At 41.9% G+C, this 17,606-nt stretch overlaps 2 long non-coding RNA genes across 3 annotated transcripts in view; both read right to left on the bottom strand.

Annotated features, from left to right (window-relative positions):
- LOC135303105 (uncharacterized) overlaps positions 1–17,606 on the bottom strand; it is a 61,781-nt gene that overhangs the window by 13,864 nt on the left and 30,311 nt on the right. The window lies entirely within an intron of this gene.
- Positions 6,100–15,995, bottom strand: LOC135303107 (uncharacterized). Its single transcript, XR_010364635.1, has 3 exons — positions 15,893–15,995; positions 14,590–14,696; positions 6,100–10,066 (listed from the first exon to the last, which is right to left on the bottom strand). It is a non-coding gene; the product is annotated as an uncharacterized LOC135303107 (long non-coding RNA).

Genomic DNA, 17,606 nt, shown 5'->3' with positions numbered 1-17,606 from the left:
GCTACTACCTATCCTATGTTTAACACATTCTAATAAATATGACCATTTCAACTCAGTTAACATACCAGTAACAGGGTGAGAAATGGAAGAGTGAATTGGAAAGAACATGAGAGGGCTTGGAGGATTTGATGTCATCGGTGAGTTCACAGGTGCCAGCACCAGCAGTTGAACCTAGGTGATGGCAGGTGTAAATCTTGGGTGGAGGCCACTGAAGCCCAAAGAAATACAATAAGATGGAGACAAAAGCACAAGCAGACATCACTGACAAACAAAGAAAAAGTCAAAGGTGGTCTCATCCACAGTGACAGCTTTTGTGAAAACTCAATCAAAGCTGCACAAGTGTCAGCACCATTTGTTGATGGCAACAAAAGGCAGGATGTTGAACTACGTGGAAATAGCCTATCTTCTAAACAGCTGCAATGTCATCAAGTAGAAGAAATTCAAGTTTCTGTCAGCTATGGCACACTGCCAGTTTAAAGTCAGGAAAAATATCCCTGGACAGGCAAAATGAACAGCTCTTTCGTTAGCATGGTGATTTAAACTATGATGTCTGAGCAAAAAGTGCTTTGCTCCTTCCTGAAGGCCAATCTGCAGTTGATTTTCTTTCCCTTAGAAGTAATATAAAAGTCAAAGACAGTTGCTGTACAAACACTTAGGCAGTATTAGCATTGAAATGTATTTCTTTCAGAGAACTTTGATTCCAGATCCTTCTGCAGTGGGTATGAAACTCACACCCACCTCACACCCCCAAGGTCTATCCAACGTCTTCACACAATGTACAGTATAATCACTCTGTACTTCCACTACAGAAGGTGGCCAACCGCGTGACTGGTAACCATAGCAGCTGCAAGAGCCCAAAAAAAACTTCCAGTGCTGAATGTATGCACAAGTCTGTTGCTTTAGCATCACTTTATTTGCCATGAACAGCATCAATGGGTATGCCTCAAAATGTCCTGGTATTTGATGAGGAAAGAGATGCTGTTCATCACCACATGAAAAACAGCATGTCTTGCACAGAAGAATGCTTTCTGTCAGTCTCTTGACTTTTGTAATGTCTAGAGATATTTGTCTGAAGCTGTAATCTCAGACACTCAAGCTAGGATTTCTATTTCTTGTATGGGAAAAATTGGTCCTGGAGAGTTTCCATGCTGGAATCACTGGTCTTTTTCCTGTCATGTGCTGAGTGTTGCCTGCCAGGGACCAAGACGTAATGACAGGCAGTAACATCTTTCCCAGTAACAATTCGCAAAACACAGTCTCATAATACCACTGGCTGTCCAAAGCTATTAACTCTTTCAGATGGAATAAGTGAACTTTTCACAGGTGGATCATGTGGGCATGGAATTTCTCCCTTTCCTCTACCTAACAGTAACTTTCCAGCTGCTCTGAAGCTTGGGAGAATGTAATTCCTTGGAGAAGGCTGCAGCAGGAGGTGGCTCTCCTCCTAGAGTATCCCATCTTATGGGATCTACCTCCTCAGAACAGCCCTCCTCAAGGGCCTACAGACCCTTGGTGACCTGCTACATGCAGAAGCTTGCCTGTCAGCTTCTGTCTCTGTTACTGGAGGAGGACATAATGGAGGTACCGCACACCAGTACTACATGGGCAGAATGGAGGGAGGAAGTGGAGTAAAAGCAAGAGCAAAAGGAAGCCAAGCAGTGAGGAGCTAAGGCAGTTTCTATAGACATTTTGACAGAATATCCTCTTAGTTTTGGTTACAATTTACTACTGTGGGCATTTAGAAGCCTGTTAGTATTGCTGTGCTGGTATACACATCAACTATCAAAAGCATTCAGCTCCCGACAGTATGTCACACTTGGACAGAATCCAAAGCCAGGGACAGTCTAAGACCTGTGAGTTATAAAGCCAATTCTGGCATGCTTATTTATACTAGAAAGCTCACATTTCAGCCCAAAGCCCAAAAGCAAGATATACCTCAACATACAACAAATTATAAATGACTCATGAAGTCTGAGTTCAAGTCTTTTGGACTTTAGCACAAAAAGCTATCACCTAAGCAGCTGCTTGGCTGAAGATTTCCTTTTCACTATGTTTCTTTAAAAAGTAGTGCCCCTAAGAATATCAGGAACCGCAGAAAATACAGTCCTATTACTTTCAATATATTTTCTTTGCACAGAGGAAGCACAGCAAGAGTGGATTAGTTACCAAAAAATCTAACACAAAATTTAATGCTGCAAATATGTCTTGGCAGAAATCTAGAGTGCTCAGGTAACACCTTTACAGGACAGACCTGTGTTGCTTTATTTATAAAACAGAGCAAACACATAAGGACATTTGGCCAACACAGAGAACAACTGATCTACACAACTCCAGAAATAAAAGCATGAGTTCCGCAGTTTTGGTAAAAGTGCAGCAGCTATTAGTTGCAAAAAATATTAATCTTCGCAGATAAGCATAAGAAAAGCTTACCAGTTGCAACCTCTCCTTTGGTTTGCAGCCTCCTCCACCGACACGAGCCATAATTTGCTCTCAGGAGACACAGACAGATTGTTGAGGAGAAAGTAAGAAGGATGTAAACTGCCACCTTCATTCATACAAAACAAAAGGACAGGCTCCCCACAAAACTCCTTCCTTGTTAAGCAGGGCAGTGCAGGAAAAATGAACAAGGAATATCAGGCTGGAAAGGGCTACTTGAAGAACCCAACACACAGGTTTCACAGACATCTCATTATTTAATCCTCTTCCTGGAGTAATCAGCTGAGAAGTGGTTTCACCCATTGCTCACACTGCAGCTACCTCAGAGCCTCACCTGAGCAACTAATTTATACTCTTTGAAGGATCTCACTTTTATGCAGAGTGCTCGCTGTGCCAGAGCCTACCTGATTTGTTAAAGCTTGGGGTAATGACAACCAACAGTGCTAGGGATGAAATTTTCATTGTGTTATTACCAAATATTTTTCATTATTTCTGTAGAATAATAATTGGCCTGTATACACCAGCATTTTTATATGGCTATGAATAACTATACCATGAATTTGAGTTAGGGGAGGTTTAGGCTGGATATCAGGAAAAAGTTCTTTATCCAGAGGGTGGTGGAGCACTGGAACAGGCTCCCCAGGGTCACAGCACTAAATGTGACAGAGTCCAAGTAGCTTTTGGGCAATACTCTCAGGCACAGGCTGTGACTCTTGGGGTGTCCTGTGCAGAGCCAGGAGCTGGCCTCAGTGATCCTTGTGGGTCTCTTCCAACTCAGCATGTTCTGTGAGTCTATGAAAAGTTTACTTACCTTAACTTACTACATGTTTCCACGACTCTCTTGTGTAAAAAAGCTTTTATTTCCACAGACCAACAGTCTCTCAGTTTGTTTTTCATTTTGGAGAAAAAATTAACTTAGAATACCATCTTTCCTAAGAAATATAGCCAAACCCAAATCCCTTATTAAAATTACATTTCCAGTCAAGAAAATTACAAATATGTCTCTTCTAGCCAGACATTTTCTATTAAGTCATGACTGCCTTTATTCTTCTGTCTTCCACAAAGAGCAATAATTATTGGGACAATTAAAAAATAGGTAGTTTAAAGTTTTGTCTTTTATTGAAAAAGTTTATTACTGTGCTGATACTTCTTCAAAACCAAACTTTTCTTGTAAAATTGCTATATTTTAAGTATTTGTTGGTATAAGCAGTATCACTACACAGTTTGCATGTAATTAGACAAAGCTGATAACAGATGCGCTTACATGAGCTCTGATAACATTCCTAAATTAATTTAAAAGAGATTTCATTATGCCTGAAAAATTATATTCAAAAGTAATTACTTTCCTTGCAGCATTCAGTTTACCTTGCTGTTGAATATGGTCTTCAAATATTAGTATATTACACACTTGGAGAGGAATTGGTGAAGTAATTGCTAGTATAGTGAGAAGTGATCATCATTGATCTTACACTACAGCCTTGCTTTAAAAAGGTAATCTACATATTAAAAATTGTGTGAGAGATTCAGATATTTTATAATTTGGTTGGTTATGATTCATGAGTGGACTTTCTTTTTGTAACAGATTAAAACAGCCATGGGAAATTATGACACCATGCCTTACTTTAATTTGATGTTGGCTGGGAAAGTGTGTGGCAGTTGGCTTAGAATCAATTTTTTAATACTCCAAAGATTCAGTAGAGACAGATGTGCTTTTTAGAAGAGTTATATGGAATTCCTGACTCTTCATGTGCTTGTTGCCATTGCAAGAGGAAGCCTCAGCAGTACAAAGTGGAGAAGCACTGCTTCTAATAACAGGTTTGGAGGGTCTGACCCTCCCATGGTTGCTGTAATCATTAAACTGCTCTTTTTGTGCATCTTTTCTTCCCATACATGCTCATCAATAAAATGTAGCAGGCTGCTAAGGATGAAGAGCAATGGAAGCAATTTGTGCTCTTTGATTTGTAATTGGGATAAACCATTTGTGACTGTAACTCACTCAGCGATGCAGTGACTCACAGAGATCATCCTGTTGAGTTTGACTCTAGCACCAACTCTGAGTAAGACAAGTGGGCTTGAGCCCCTCTCATCAGAGGAGAGAGCCAGAAACAAAACTGGTATCCTCTGAGCACACAAAAACTGACTAAACCCTGCCATGATTGTTCTTCTGTACAGCTCATCATGAGCAGGGCGTGGAGGTTTCCATTTGATTGGCAGGATTTCAGAGGTTGTTCATTCCTTTAAATATAGCACCACCTGGATACAATGGCTCTAAGAGTCTCAAAGTATTTACAAAAAAAAAATAATAAGATTTCAGAGGTTTTTTTTAAAATTTGTGAACCTTAGGAAAAAATCAGAAATTGGTTTACCTCTGGCTCCAGTTACCATATATGAAGGTTAAGAAGTTGAACTCTGCTCAGTCTTCCTTTCACTTGAAGGATTAGGCTTCAATTACATGCTGCAAATAAGTTAATCATTACTCTGTTTCTCTTTGATCTTGATTATTAGCTATTTATTGCATTGCTTTTACAGTCCATCCTCTTCAGTTCTCAGAGTCATATTTTCTTCCTTCTGTGTGTTTCCTTTTCTTCTCCCTTTCCTCTTACATTGCAGGAAGATTTGCACGTTATTAATATTATTTTTATCACATTTGTCCTTGCTCCCATTTTTAAAATAAATTTTGTCCTGCAAAAACTCTCTTACAAGCTCCAGTCCTTGTTCCCAGACCATTGGTCCAATTATCCTAATTCCATCCCCATCACCTAGAGCAATGAAGAGGGTAGAGCTGTGGTGGTGAAGCAGAGGTTCCTAGAGACTTTCTTAATCTCTCAGCTGTGCAGAGTGGTTTAGAGGCCCTGAGGGCAATACATGCAGCCGCCTTCCTTGGGTCTGGTCCAGGAAGGAGCAGTACACAGGATCCCCAGTACCTGCTGCTGCATGCCAAGAGGAAAGCACGATGAACAGGAAGCTGAAAACCCCTCCAGAGCCAGGGAAAAGGCTCAGGTACCATCTCTCCAACAGCAGGGTGTTCAGTCACAGCCCCAGCTGGCCTTTGCTGTGAGTGGCCTGTAGAGCAGAAAATTTCAGGCATCTTTTTCCTGACCTCCCTGCTCACATAAAGAAAGGCAGGATGGAGTATACAGAAGGACCAAATACTGTTTTCACTGTACAAGGACATAACACTGGCCTGGGTTTCTCAGCAGTCAAATATTTGCCTGGTGGGGTGCCTCCAAAGCTGTTCCCAGCAGCTGGGCTAGACTGCATCCTGCAGCCACAGAGCACTGCTCCTCCTCCAGCCCATCCCTCCTCTCACACAACATGCCAGGGAGTATTTAAACATTCACACAGAACTTCATATTTGAGATTTCATCCAAAATACACCCTTCTACCACCCACTCAGAGGAAACTCATTTTATTTGTCTAACAAGAACAAAGGGCCAAGCAGGTTAACCCTGCCACGCTTACCGCCAGGAATCCAGACTCACATCCCATTTATAACACCCAAACCCACCCATTCAGCTAATCCTTGCACAACACTGATAAATCATCCCATCTCAGAGGCATCACAGGAGCAATTACTTTACTTTTACCACTTAATTTAAAAAAAAAAAAAGAGAAAAAAAAAGGGAAGGAAAAAACAGCCAGTGAAGAGAGGCAGAGGAGGCAGAGACCCCTTAGACCGCTTTTCTTCTTTGAATTCCAGGAAGGTTTATTCCAGCAGGTGCCAGGGTATATAAAGTAAGGTTAGTATACTCATGCCCTGTTCATATTATTACTTATACAGCCAACACATTCCAATATAAGGAATACAATGACTTTTGTGTTGTTAAATCAGAAAAAAACAACTTGCAGAGAGGTATGAAAGAAAATGCCAGGCAAGTTAGTTTAAACTGGACACACAGTTGCATGGGCACTGTAATAACATGGAAATACTTTTTCTGCAGTTGGCAAACCAATATATCCCTGAGATTTAAAGCAGGGTGTCAGAAGCACTGCAGTGGAGGAAGAACTGTGGAGAGCAGGGCATGGGGGACTGGTAGACCTGCCATCAGCATGTTGCCTACTACCCCAGGGGTGCCGACCATCACTCAGCCCACTAGTGATGAGTTGAAAGATCAAGTAAAACCACCTAGAAAGATCAAGTAAAACTGCTACCATTTCACCTATCTTTTTAGATCATGTGCCTACAGGTATCCCCAAACCCTATAATAATTTCCTGATCTTTTAACAATCTGTGACACATACACATCAGCTTATGTAGCTCAGTGCTGAAAGCAGAGATGTCTAGAGTAATAGTTTCCAAATGCAAAGGGAAAAATATGTGCTTCCAGAATGGATGATTTATTGCAGATTAACAAAAAATGAAAGAATGGAGAAAGAAGCAAGATACAAATCTGGACCAGAATAAACAATGTCTCCATCTTGAATCAGCTCACAGCCCCATTGCTTGGCAGACAGGCAGGCAGGCTTTTCATTTCAAGGCTGCTACAAAGAGAGCATACACTATTCCCACGCAAAGATGACTAAGACCCTAATTGTTCAATTTGCCAAGCCCCTCAAATAATCCTAAGTAAATACACTGCTTTCCAGAACCCCTACAAGGTCAAAAATTTCACAAAGCCTCCCTCGTTGTCCTACTGCTAGCTGATTTCCTTCCAGGAGAAAGCTCATAGCCACTCCAAAAATTTTTTATCCAGCTGAACTTCAAAGGAGTTATTGATATTTATGTGTCCTTGGAACCAGTTCCCCAACTAGTGCATTTTAGGCATGATTTTTCCATGTGTACTGTATTTTAAGAGTCAGTAATGCACAGAAATTGTTTACAGAAGTGAAGTTGGTTGATAAGAGAAGAATTTGCAAATATGCTACAATTGACAATCTTTTCCAGGCTTTTTCTTTTGTTTGGATGAATGGATGGGTGACAAATATCAAGGAAAAAGAAAAGCTTGCAGGGTTATGTCAGCAGAACTAAGGCCATGGTATTACAGCTGCTCTGCTACCTGCACTTGCTGTGTCCGCCAGTGCTATGCTTACACTTCTAATGATACTTTATGTATATACCCTTCCTTTATTATCTTTGCACCAAAGTGTCTTTAAATCCACATTTTTCAATTGTACACACACAAAAAAAGCGAGAACAGTTCTCACTTCTGCACTGCTGATCGCTTCAAGCTCCCTGCCCATCTGCTTGGCTCCTGGCCTGAGTAGGTTAGAGCACAAACTGTGCCTGTGGGTCCCTTCGTCATCCCCTGGTGCACCACAGATCTAAGATTCTGGTGTAGTAAAGAGCCTATTTTGGTCACAAGACATTTGCAAGCATGAAGGGTCATAGAAGAGCCCAATTCAAAACCGAGAAGCAGATCCTCATGAAGAAAGCGTTACAGCATCACATTCCCTCTACAGAATGGATGCTAGCGTGGGAGCCTAAATTTAAATCTGACTGAAACTTTCCTGCTGTTTAGGGATGCTTGCAGATGGGATTTTGGCATAGTCTATTAGGGAAACAGGATGCACTTTCTTACAAAGGGGAAAACAACCTGAGAGCATAATCAGCAAGGGGGCAAGGTTGCCTTAACATTTCTGGTAAATTCATTTTGGTGCTAGAAGGAATACACAAATTCATCTCTCCTGAAGGAACATATCTGTTAGGATTGCATATCTACTTCTTATGCTCCCTCCCATGAGAGGAAATGTGGTGCTTCTTTTCTCCTCTCATCCTGAGGATATCTTCATTATGTTCAACTAAGAGCTTGGCATTACATGATGATGTTGCTAATGAAAGCCTCCAGGCTCCAAAGGGCTCAGTCTCAAGAGCTCTATGATTAAATACAATAATTTGCAGTTCTGCAGTACCTTCCATCTGAAGAGCTTGACTGTTTGTACAGATTCCTGTGAATTAAGCTCAGTTTCTCACATGTGAGCTATTTCTGATAAATACCAAATACTCTGGTAGCAAGAACACTTTCCCAAGAGGTCACAGACAGTTTTGAGCATTTCTGACTGGGGTGAAAACTGACCCCAGGAGCCCAGTGTTTTGCAAAGGTTGGTTTGCAGCAGCATGAGCTCCCAACTTGCCTTCTGGCAGTTTGGAAAAGAAAAGTGACCTCCTCTCAACCCTTAAAGGGAAAGCCGTACATAATGGATCCCAAACAGATGAATATGCCTCCTGGAAGCCTCCCAAAGAAGTGGATTTAAGGCTTATGTATCGTCAGCATTTCCCGGTTCTTGGCCAGTTCATCAAAGGCTGAACATAGGAAGCTCCATCCTATGATTTGTTCAAGTCATATTAGAAAGAAAATTTAATTCTGTCCTTGTGCTGCTTGTAGGATGCTCATGTCTAACATAGGGCTCCACATTTTATGTCCATTTGATGTAACCCTCCATGATTAACTAATTCAAGAAAAGTGACAGAATGGCCTAACAAGGCATGTTTCTTCTCTTTTGCATCTTCTGTTCCAACCACTGCTTCTCCACTTCCAGCAAATGTGATAACTGGCAAAATATTTCCAGATAAGAATGTACACAAGCTGTTAGGTTAAAAATAAATAAAAATTTAAAATAAGCTATCTCTGATTATTCTATCTGCCTTTGTTTCTGGAGCCAAAACTGAGAATAGGTTTAGAAATCTAATCCTAGAAGTAATATGAAATGCCACTAATTAGACTGAAAATTTCACTCCCAAATGCCTTATTTAAAGATTTAAACCACCCCCTATATCAAGTAGCCTTCTCATAAGAATTTTTGTTAGTGAGATGTTTTTAGTATCAGCGAAGTCATGTGTCAAGTGGATGCATGTTCAAGTCTTCAAGTTCAGATCCCTGTTTGTTCAGTGTTTTTACACTATTGTAGTTTTAGCTGTTTTGAACAGGAAATCTCAATGCATTGGTTTTGAGTGGCAAGGTTGGGTTGGGGGGAAATCCACAGGAGTGGCTACTGTCAGAAGCTGCTGAAGCTTCCTCCATGGCTGACAGAGCCAATGCTGGCTGGCCCCAAGGTGGACTGGCCACTGGGTGAGCCTAAGGCCAAGCCCATTGGGTGGTAGCACCTCTGAGATAACACAGTTAGGAGGGGGAAATATTACTGCCCAAAAGCAACTGTGGACAGTAAGAGAGGAGAGAGAATACAGGACAGAAATAGCTCTGTAGTCACCAAGGTCAGTGAAGAAGGAGGGGGAGCAGTTGTTCTAAGTGCCAGAGCAGCAAATCCCCCACAGCCCATGCTGTAGACCACGGTGAAGCAGGATGTCCCCCTGTGGCCCATGAACGTCCACAGTGGAGCAGATATCCACCCGAGGCCCCTGGAGGACCTCATTCTGGAGCAGGTGGAGGCTGCAGGAGGTTGTGACCCCATGGGAAGTCTGGCTGACCAAACTCCTGGTAGGACCTGTGGGCCCCCTGGAAGAAAAGTCCATGCTTGAGCAGATTTGCTGGCAGAACTTGTGATCCTAGAGGGAATCCATGCTGGAGCAGTCTATTTCCGAAGGACTTCAGCCTGTAGAAAGGACTCACACTGGAGCAATTTGTGAAGAACTGCAGCCTGTGGGAAGGACTCCTGCTGGAGAAGTTCATGGAAGATTGTCTACTGGGGAGGGACCCCACATTGGAGGAAGGGAGGAGTGTAAGGAGTCTTCACCCTGAGGAGGATGGAGCAGCAGAGACAAGATGTGATGGACTAGCTGCAGCCCGGCCCGTTCCCCATCCCCCTGTGCGCCTGGGGGAAGGAGGGAGGGAATTTGGGAGAAACATTAAGCCCACGAAGAAGGGAGAGTTGGGGTGAAGGTGGTTTTAACGTTTGGGTTTATTTCTCATTATCCTACTCTGGTGTGATTGGTAATACATTTCATTAATTTCCCCAAGTCAAGTCTGTTTTGCTTATGACATCAACCGGTGAGTGATCTCTCCCTGTCCTGATCTCAGCCCACAAGCCTTTCATTATATTCTCTCTCCTCTGTCCAGCTCGTCCAGAGGAGGAAGAGAGATCAAGCACTATGGTGGGCACCTGGTGTCCAGCAAGGGTCCATTCACTACACTCACTGGTCTGTAGGTTGTGGAAAAGTCCAGAATCACAGAATTCACTGGGTAGCATTAATTAACATGTTGTTAAGCAATACAATGAATCGATAAAATAGACATCAGTCACAAAGGCTGTTTCTGCATTCTTTCTAGCACTGTTTGATAAGTGCTAGAGTCAGAATAACAAAATTTCTTTCAGCAAGATGGGAAGAGAAACACATGGTTGAGACAGGGCAGCTGATGAAATCCTGCCGAAGGGGGAGGTCTGAGACACGTGCGTGTCCAGGCAGCTGGAGGGAAATGCATTTACCAGCCAATGAGAAAGACTATCCAAAGGTCAGGGGGTAGCTAAGCAACAGAAAGGAAAAAACCTTCATCACTTCCAGCTGGAAATAAAGCAAAAAAAATAGATTTCTGGGATTTAATCACAGTACCGTCCAGTGGGTAGGCAGCAAAGCTATGGGAGCAAGCTGTGCCTAACTTTACTCTATTTGCAGAGTTGCTATGTGACATTAGCCAAATGAACTATTTTGTGCCTCAGTTTCCCCATCTAAAAAATGCCACAATGTGTATAATTGTAACACCTTAACACAATAGCAGGGCCGGGAGGTCTCTATTTCTACACCTTTTTAAGACCCTAAGGTAAAAGAAGCTGTAGAAGTTCAGACTAGCAGTTATTTTCTGTTTATTTCCAGTAGGCAGACACACAGTAGGAGCCATTTTGACATGTGTTAATGTAGGTGGAAATGACTCATTTGGAAATGACTGGAAGCTAACTGCTGTAGACTGGCTGCTGTTACAGTCCTAAATAAATTCCATAAAACAGATCTTGAAAATGAAGTAAATGTTGCTGCTTTGTTACTAATTAACTTAATATTTAACATCTGTACGTCTTAATTTATACACATGTGAACATACATAGGGTCCCTATATTATATATATTCTTTAAATTACTTGTAAAATGAATAGTGCCAAAGGCAGATCCAGTGTTTATTTCCCCACTGTATTTACCAACACCATAAGATGACCCAGAAAATACCATACAGAAATTTCCTGAACATTTTCTACCTGCTTTTTAAGAGTCTTGTTATATCCAGAAAGAGGTTTAGCATCAGATGCATTGTAATGGTCTGAACAAAATGTGACAAAACTAAGGCTCAGACTAAGACCAGAAAATCTAAGGAATTAAGATTAGAGTTTTATTCCAATTTCATCAGAGATTCTCTGATTTCTCAAGGAGGAGAGGAGAAACTGTTTGGTCACAGCCGGGATGAGCTCCTGTGAATTGCTGTACCAGACGAAAAGTTAATGCCACTCCTCAGGGCATTTCCACCTCCTTACTTCTGCGTGATGCTTGTGCACACACTGTATGAGGTAGTTATCAGGTACTTATGGGCTGAATTTGTACCTTTAGATGTGCATCTGTCTCCTTAGGGCAGGACTGCATCTTTGCCTTTAGGGTAGAGGCTGCAAAGTGTCTCCATGGATAGGCAAAGAAGGATACATAATAAGCTGTAGTCACCATTTCTTTCCACTATGATAGGAAAGCGTGTCACCATTTCAAAAAAGTGGATGTAATCAACTGGTAATGTTTCCTTCTGGGCCTTGGCAGCTCTCAACCAGCAGAGCACCACATGAGAGCCACAGCAAACAGCATTACATGGTAAACAAGGAGGCTCTTTCACGGGCTAGCTCAGCTGGGCTCCATCCACATTCCCAGACCTGGAGTGTCCCGAGACACCTGAGCATGGTGGCAGGATGACACCTGCCCACGTGGCCCTCCTGGGGTGGGGACAGAGGTGCCCGGCAGGGCTGGGGCTCCGCCAGCCCCTTTGGCTGTGCGGGCGGTGGCAGCCACCGGCAGCCGAGAGGAGTGAGCCGGACACCCGCCCAGCTTGGGGCACAGACAGGGAAGGGCACAGGCTGAGCAGGGCACAGGCTGAGCAGGGCATAGACAAAGCAGGGCACAGACAGAGCAGGGCACAGACAGAGCAGGGCTCACAGATCCCTGCTCGCCCCCCAGGCACACTCCTGCCCGCTCCCACTCGCCAAACCGCACACACCTACTAAAGCAACAGCTAAGAGACAGCCAGTCAGAGATGCCCTGATTTGTGTCACGCCTTACACTGGCAGAAGCAAACTTAGAGGTGCAGGCAAGGACGTTTCAGTGGCAGCATTTCAGTAGCAGATTTAAAAATCAGGGCTTAATGTTACTGTAAATGAAAACAACCTAATTAGTCAACAGGCTGTGAGAGTTTTCCCGCTAGGAAAGGACTGTAAATGCAAAGCCCTGCTCCAAGGCCCAAGTTAGGCATCTGGTAACATAACAAACCTCCCCTTACAGAGTGTCAGTGGGTTAAAATACTGAGGAGTGCCTGCAGATAAAGCTGCTGAAATCCACTCCAAGCTACCTCTTGCTACAGATCCCAGGGGAGTTCACTGAACAGACCTTCTGCCACTGTCCTTGCCAGAAAGGAAAATTAATTCTGTTAACTGAAAGACTACAGATATATTTTCTGTTTCACACTCACCCACCTTCATAGTCCTTCATGCCCCCCATTAGAGATTCACTTGCCTTGCAAAGGATCTTAGAGAATAGAGCTGGGTTTATGCTTGTATTTTGAATTTACCATTAATATTTTTATAGTTTCAAGTCCCTTAGTGTCTAGGAGTCACTTATTCAGCATGCTTAAAAACACAGGGCATAGAACAGCAATTCAGAGGCACCCAATTTCCAGCCTATGCCAACAGAAAGCATTAATTTCTTTAACTTTTTCTTACAGAAAATGTTGCTGTTAAGTTTTCAGCAAGCATTTTGAGAGGAAAGGAATGGATGCACACAACATAGGTCTGAGATCCACCCTCAAGGCCATGTAATCCCCCTAGAGGATGTAATCACAAAAACCAGAGCCAACCTTGGAGCGTGAATGCTCCCTGAACTGAAGAACCACCCCACAGAAAGCCTGTGGCTGTCTGTTCCACATAACTACATTTCCAAATATTTTCTGTTGCCAAGAGGTCACTCCCATTTTGGAATGTGAATTAAACTGACCAACCTGGAGCTGTGTGAGTGGGGGGCAGCTGGACATTTGAGTATGTGACTTGCTAAAATAAGACATAAGCCCTTGAAAACAGCTTAATATAATCTTGCAGAGGGTTGGTCAAGCCTTTTAATGGGAAACTCTTATTTTCCCTTGCATCTGGCTAAGAGTGTGCTATTACTAATAATGAAAAAAGGATCTTCTTCCTTCATTGATTTGTACTTGTGCTTAGCATCCAAACAAATGAGATTTCAGGCAGCAGCACTGTTTCCCAGCCTACAATTGCTGCTTCTTCCTCAGGAAAATACGTGAGGATGATCAGGGAGAAGAAAGTGCTTTTCTCTCCAATGGTGTGTAAGGGATAAAGAGAGAAACAATTTAGAAACGAAACTATCCCCAGCTGGAAAGCAAAGGTTAGTCCTGAGAAAAGACAAAGTGAAGAGAAATTGCTAAACTTCTGCTGAAAATAATGAAAAACACCTGCAATATAGCTCCCCAAGGAGGGTAATTAAGTGAGAAAGATTGGTGCTTATTAGAACTTACAGACTCTCAGCAAAATTTAAAGTATTATCTCTCACATGACTGATTTGCTTGCTATTTTAGGAAAACATATTTTTCCTTTGTTATACTGATTAGATGACAGGATTGATTGACTTCCTATGTTACTTTGAGTGACTCACATATGTCTATACACTCCTAAATAGGTATTCACTAAATTATTTACAGCTTATGCACATCATTACCTAAACCCCTCATTCTTGTGGTCATCTGTTTGTTCAGCCTACCACAGGAGTAGAGTTGTGAGCTCATAAATGGCTTATTTTCTTGTACAAATACAAATATGCAATCACGATAACACTTTTTTATTTCTTTTACTTTAAGCCTCTTACTTTAGGTTTCTCCCATCTAACCTGGTGGTATTTACCTATCTCACAGGCTGTTCAAATAATTTGGAGCATATGCAGGATTCTTTGCAAATACAGAAAATGACAGTCTCAACCCTGAGGAGTATAATATAGAAAGAATTAAAACACACAACAGAGAAGAGAAAAAAGACAATGTGCAAGCACACAAAGCAATCATACTGCTAATTCATAACTTACCGGCTTGTTCTTTTTATTTGGCATTTATTTTGCAATACTTTTTTCAGTTCATTGTACTACTTTATTAGCTCATGCTTCCCTTGCCTCTGTAATCCATGGCAATGTACCTAAAACATATGGTACAGGATGAGTGAGGGGGACTGGCTGGTGCCATGGTTACAGGTGGATGAACATCAAGCTGCACAAATAGATACTGTCCCAATCTGAGACACAGATATCATATGTGACATTAGCTTAACACACTCAGACTTTCAGAGATGGTCAGTAGTTCATTCTTTTCCAGGTGCCCAAATTGAGGCTTTGAGATTACAGGAGATACTGAAGAACTAAAGGCAAAGCAAACTGGAATTAGAGCATGCAGAGTGACTAGAGCATGCTGTGCAATATGCAGTTCCACTCTAATACTGGACACTTGAGTGCCTTCAGCTTCTGCTCTCCATTCTTCAGCTCTACATTCATGAAACACAGGTAGTTCACTGCCATCTCCAAGAGGAAGAAGGAAAACAGATGAGCTAGTATTTGTGAGGCACACAGTTACTATAGCAATAAGCAGCACAAAAAAACTCATGAGGCAAGTAATTGCCTTCCATGCAGATAGTATGCAGTCAGTAAGGCATGGAGACACACTCTGAACAATAAAGGAAAAAAATACTGAGCAGCTGGTCCTTAAATGAGACTCATCCATCTTGTGCACTGGGTGCAGCAAGGCCCTGTGGAGTCCTGTGTGACCACAGAATTAACAGTGGCCCTTTAATACACACAGAGGCATTCTTAACCCTGCTGTTTCCAGCCATTTAAGACCTGACTTTGAAATCTTACTGGTGAGGCCAGAAAGAGTACAGTACATAGTTATTCAGATTATAAAAGTAGAAATTCCCTGTTATAGTATCAGGCTGTTACACATCACCTATGACACTTAGGTGACCCTACACAGACCTCTGTTACTTATACCAAGAAAATAACTGACTGTGATGGGAATCCCTCATCCTTGTGATGTGGAACAATGGGAAGGTGATTGCATACAGAAAGAGATTCTCTACCCATTTTTTCCCTCTGTCCCTTTTCCCAAACTGTCTGTACATTTCCTCCTCTCCCTGTCCTTGCCCAAATTTCTCTCTGAATTTAAGTATATTCCTGTTGTCAGCTTCACCTGTGTTTTGGCTGATGCCCAGTTTCCCATCTAGGGAACCTTGTGCAATTTTGTTAGTCATCCCAGGCAGTTTCTTAGCTGCCTCTCCTAAGCCATGGGAACACTGCCTCTTGACCTCTTGTGAGCTCTGCCTTCCTTGCTCCTAATACTTACTCTTTGCCAAGTCAGTTTCAGATTCCTCTTCTCTCCTCTGATTCAGTTTTCATGACCACCCATTTGTTTCTACTTTCAGAAGATGAAGATTCTCCTAAGAAGTCAATTGTAGCAATCCTGTCCAACAAAAATACTTGGTACTGTGAGATGAATTAAAAGTCACAGGTAGTGGTAGCACTGTGGACTTTGACAAACATATTTTTACATGCTAAAAATACACAAATAAATACTGAGATCAGCCCATGTTACAGAGTATTGTTGTAAGTGCTCTATTATGGCAGTTTTCTGTGATTTTTGGTAGGATGCTTTGCATATTCTAAGTGTGATGAAAATTGTTGCAGGCACTCAGGTAATTAGCTACATGGCTTTTCTTAAAGACAGTTTCAAGGAAAAAAAGAAGAACACTTTACTAGAAACTGCAAACTACATTGCTACATTTGGGTTTATGGTGTTTCCTAACACTGCCTGACTTGTCTCCTAAGAGCAGGCTGGCAGTGATGTGAAAGGGGAAAAGTGTCCTTGTGATCCAATCCTTCCTTCCACATTCAGGACAAAACTGTAAGAAGGTGAGGGTGCCAGAAAAGGCCACTGTCTTACTGCCAGTAAGGGATGTTTAGCAAAGGGCAAGCACAGGGTGATTCTTCCCAGAATACTCTCTAGCAAGCTGCAGCTTAAGGACTCCTTTAACTTTGCTGTGCCCATATCAACTAAATCATCCTTGACAGACGTTTCTGCCTCAAATATAATCAAGAAATTTGGGTTGTTTGGTTGTGGGGTTTTTTTTCATATATTATATTATCTTTCTTTTTGTTTTATCTGGATATTTTTTTAGCATCCAGGGCATACAAAACTCACAGCCATAGACTAATGTGCTATGGTAGAATGCACTGCTCTCTGTACTTTTGGAATGTGGACTTTCTGGGCTTGATGCATCAGTGTACATGTAAATGAGTACAAAACTGTAAACACTCAAGAACATAAGGGGAAGAGGGATGCAGGGACTGTAAACTGACCTGAAGAACAATGAGAATACCCACTGTAATGACTGAGCAGTTCATTACAGAAATATAAGAGAGAAAGAAGCATGCATTTTAGTATAGAAACAATTTTCTGTGAATGCTTCCAGCTTTATTTGCATCCAGCACATTTAATCTGATGCCCTAGTCAGGGTGTTAGAGGAGCAGCCTCCAGAGTTTCATGTAACCATTCCAGCTGCCAAATTAATTTTTGCAGTTTACAGCTAACAATCCATCACACACTATCCAGTGTTTAACTTCTTTTGTTTAGATCATTTGGATAATTAAAGTACCACAAATTCCATTATGTCAGCGGGTCTCAAACAGACCTCCTGCTGGCTCTGCAATCTCTTTCAGAGATCAAAAATTAAAATAATGAATAATACTAGAAGAAGGAGTCCAAGTAACTCATATTTTATCTTTCATGCTTTCCTAATGACAAGGTCATATAGTCAGCAGTGTGATCAATGCAAATACAATATGCCTTTGGAAAAAGGCCAAAGTCTGCCTGTGGAAAGGGCAATCAAGGGAACTCTTTTGTAATAATACACTTCATGGGTAGATAGCAGAGATCCTAAAGCTCTTAATCAAAAGGAACAAAAGACCAGTGCCTCAAGTTGCCAAGTTAAAAAACAAGTCTATGGCAAGTCCCACGTGGGCATGATGTCCTATCCTTGAATTCACATCTCACTCTCATG

This window comes from Passer domesticus, chromosome 6 (assembly GCF_036417665.1).
Source record: "Passer domesticus isolate bPasDom1 chromosome 6, bPasDom1.hap1, whole genome shotgun sequence".
NCBI classification, from domain to species: Eukaryota; Metazoa; Chordata; class Aves; order Passeriformes; family Passeridae; genus Passer; species Passer domesticus.
This window is presented reverse-complemented; position numbering and strand designations above follow the sequence as displayed.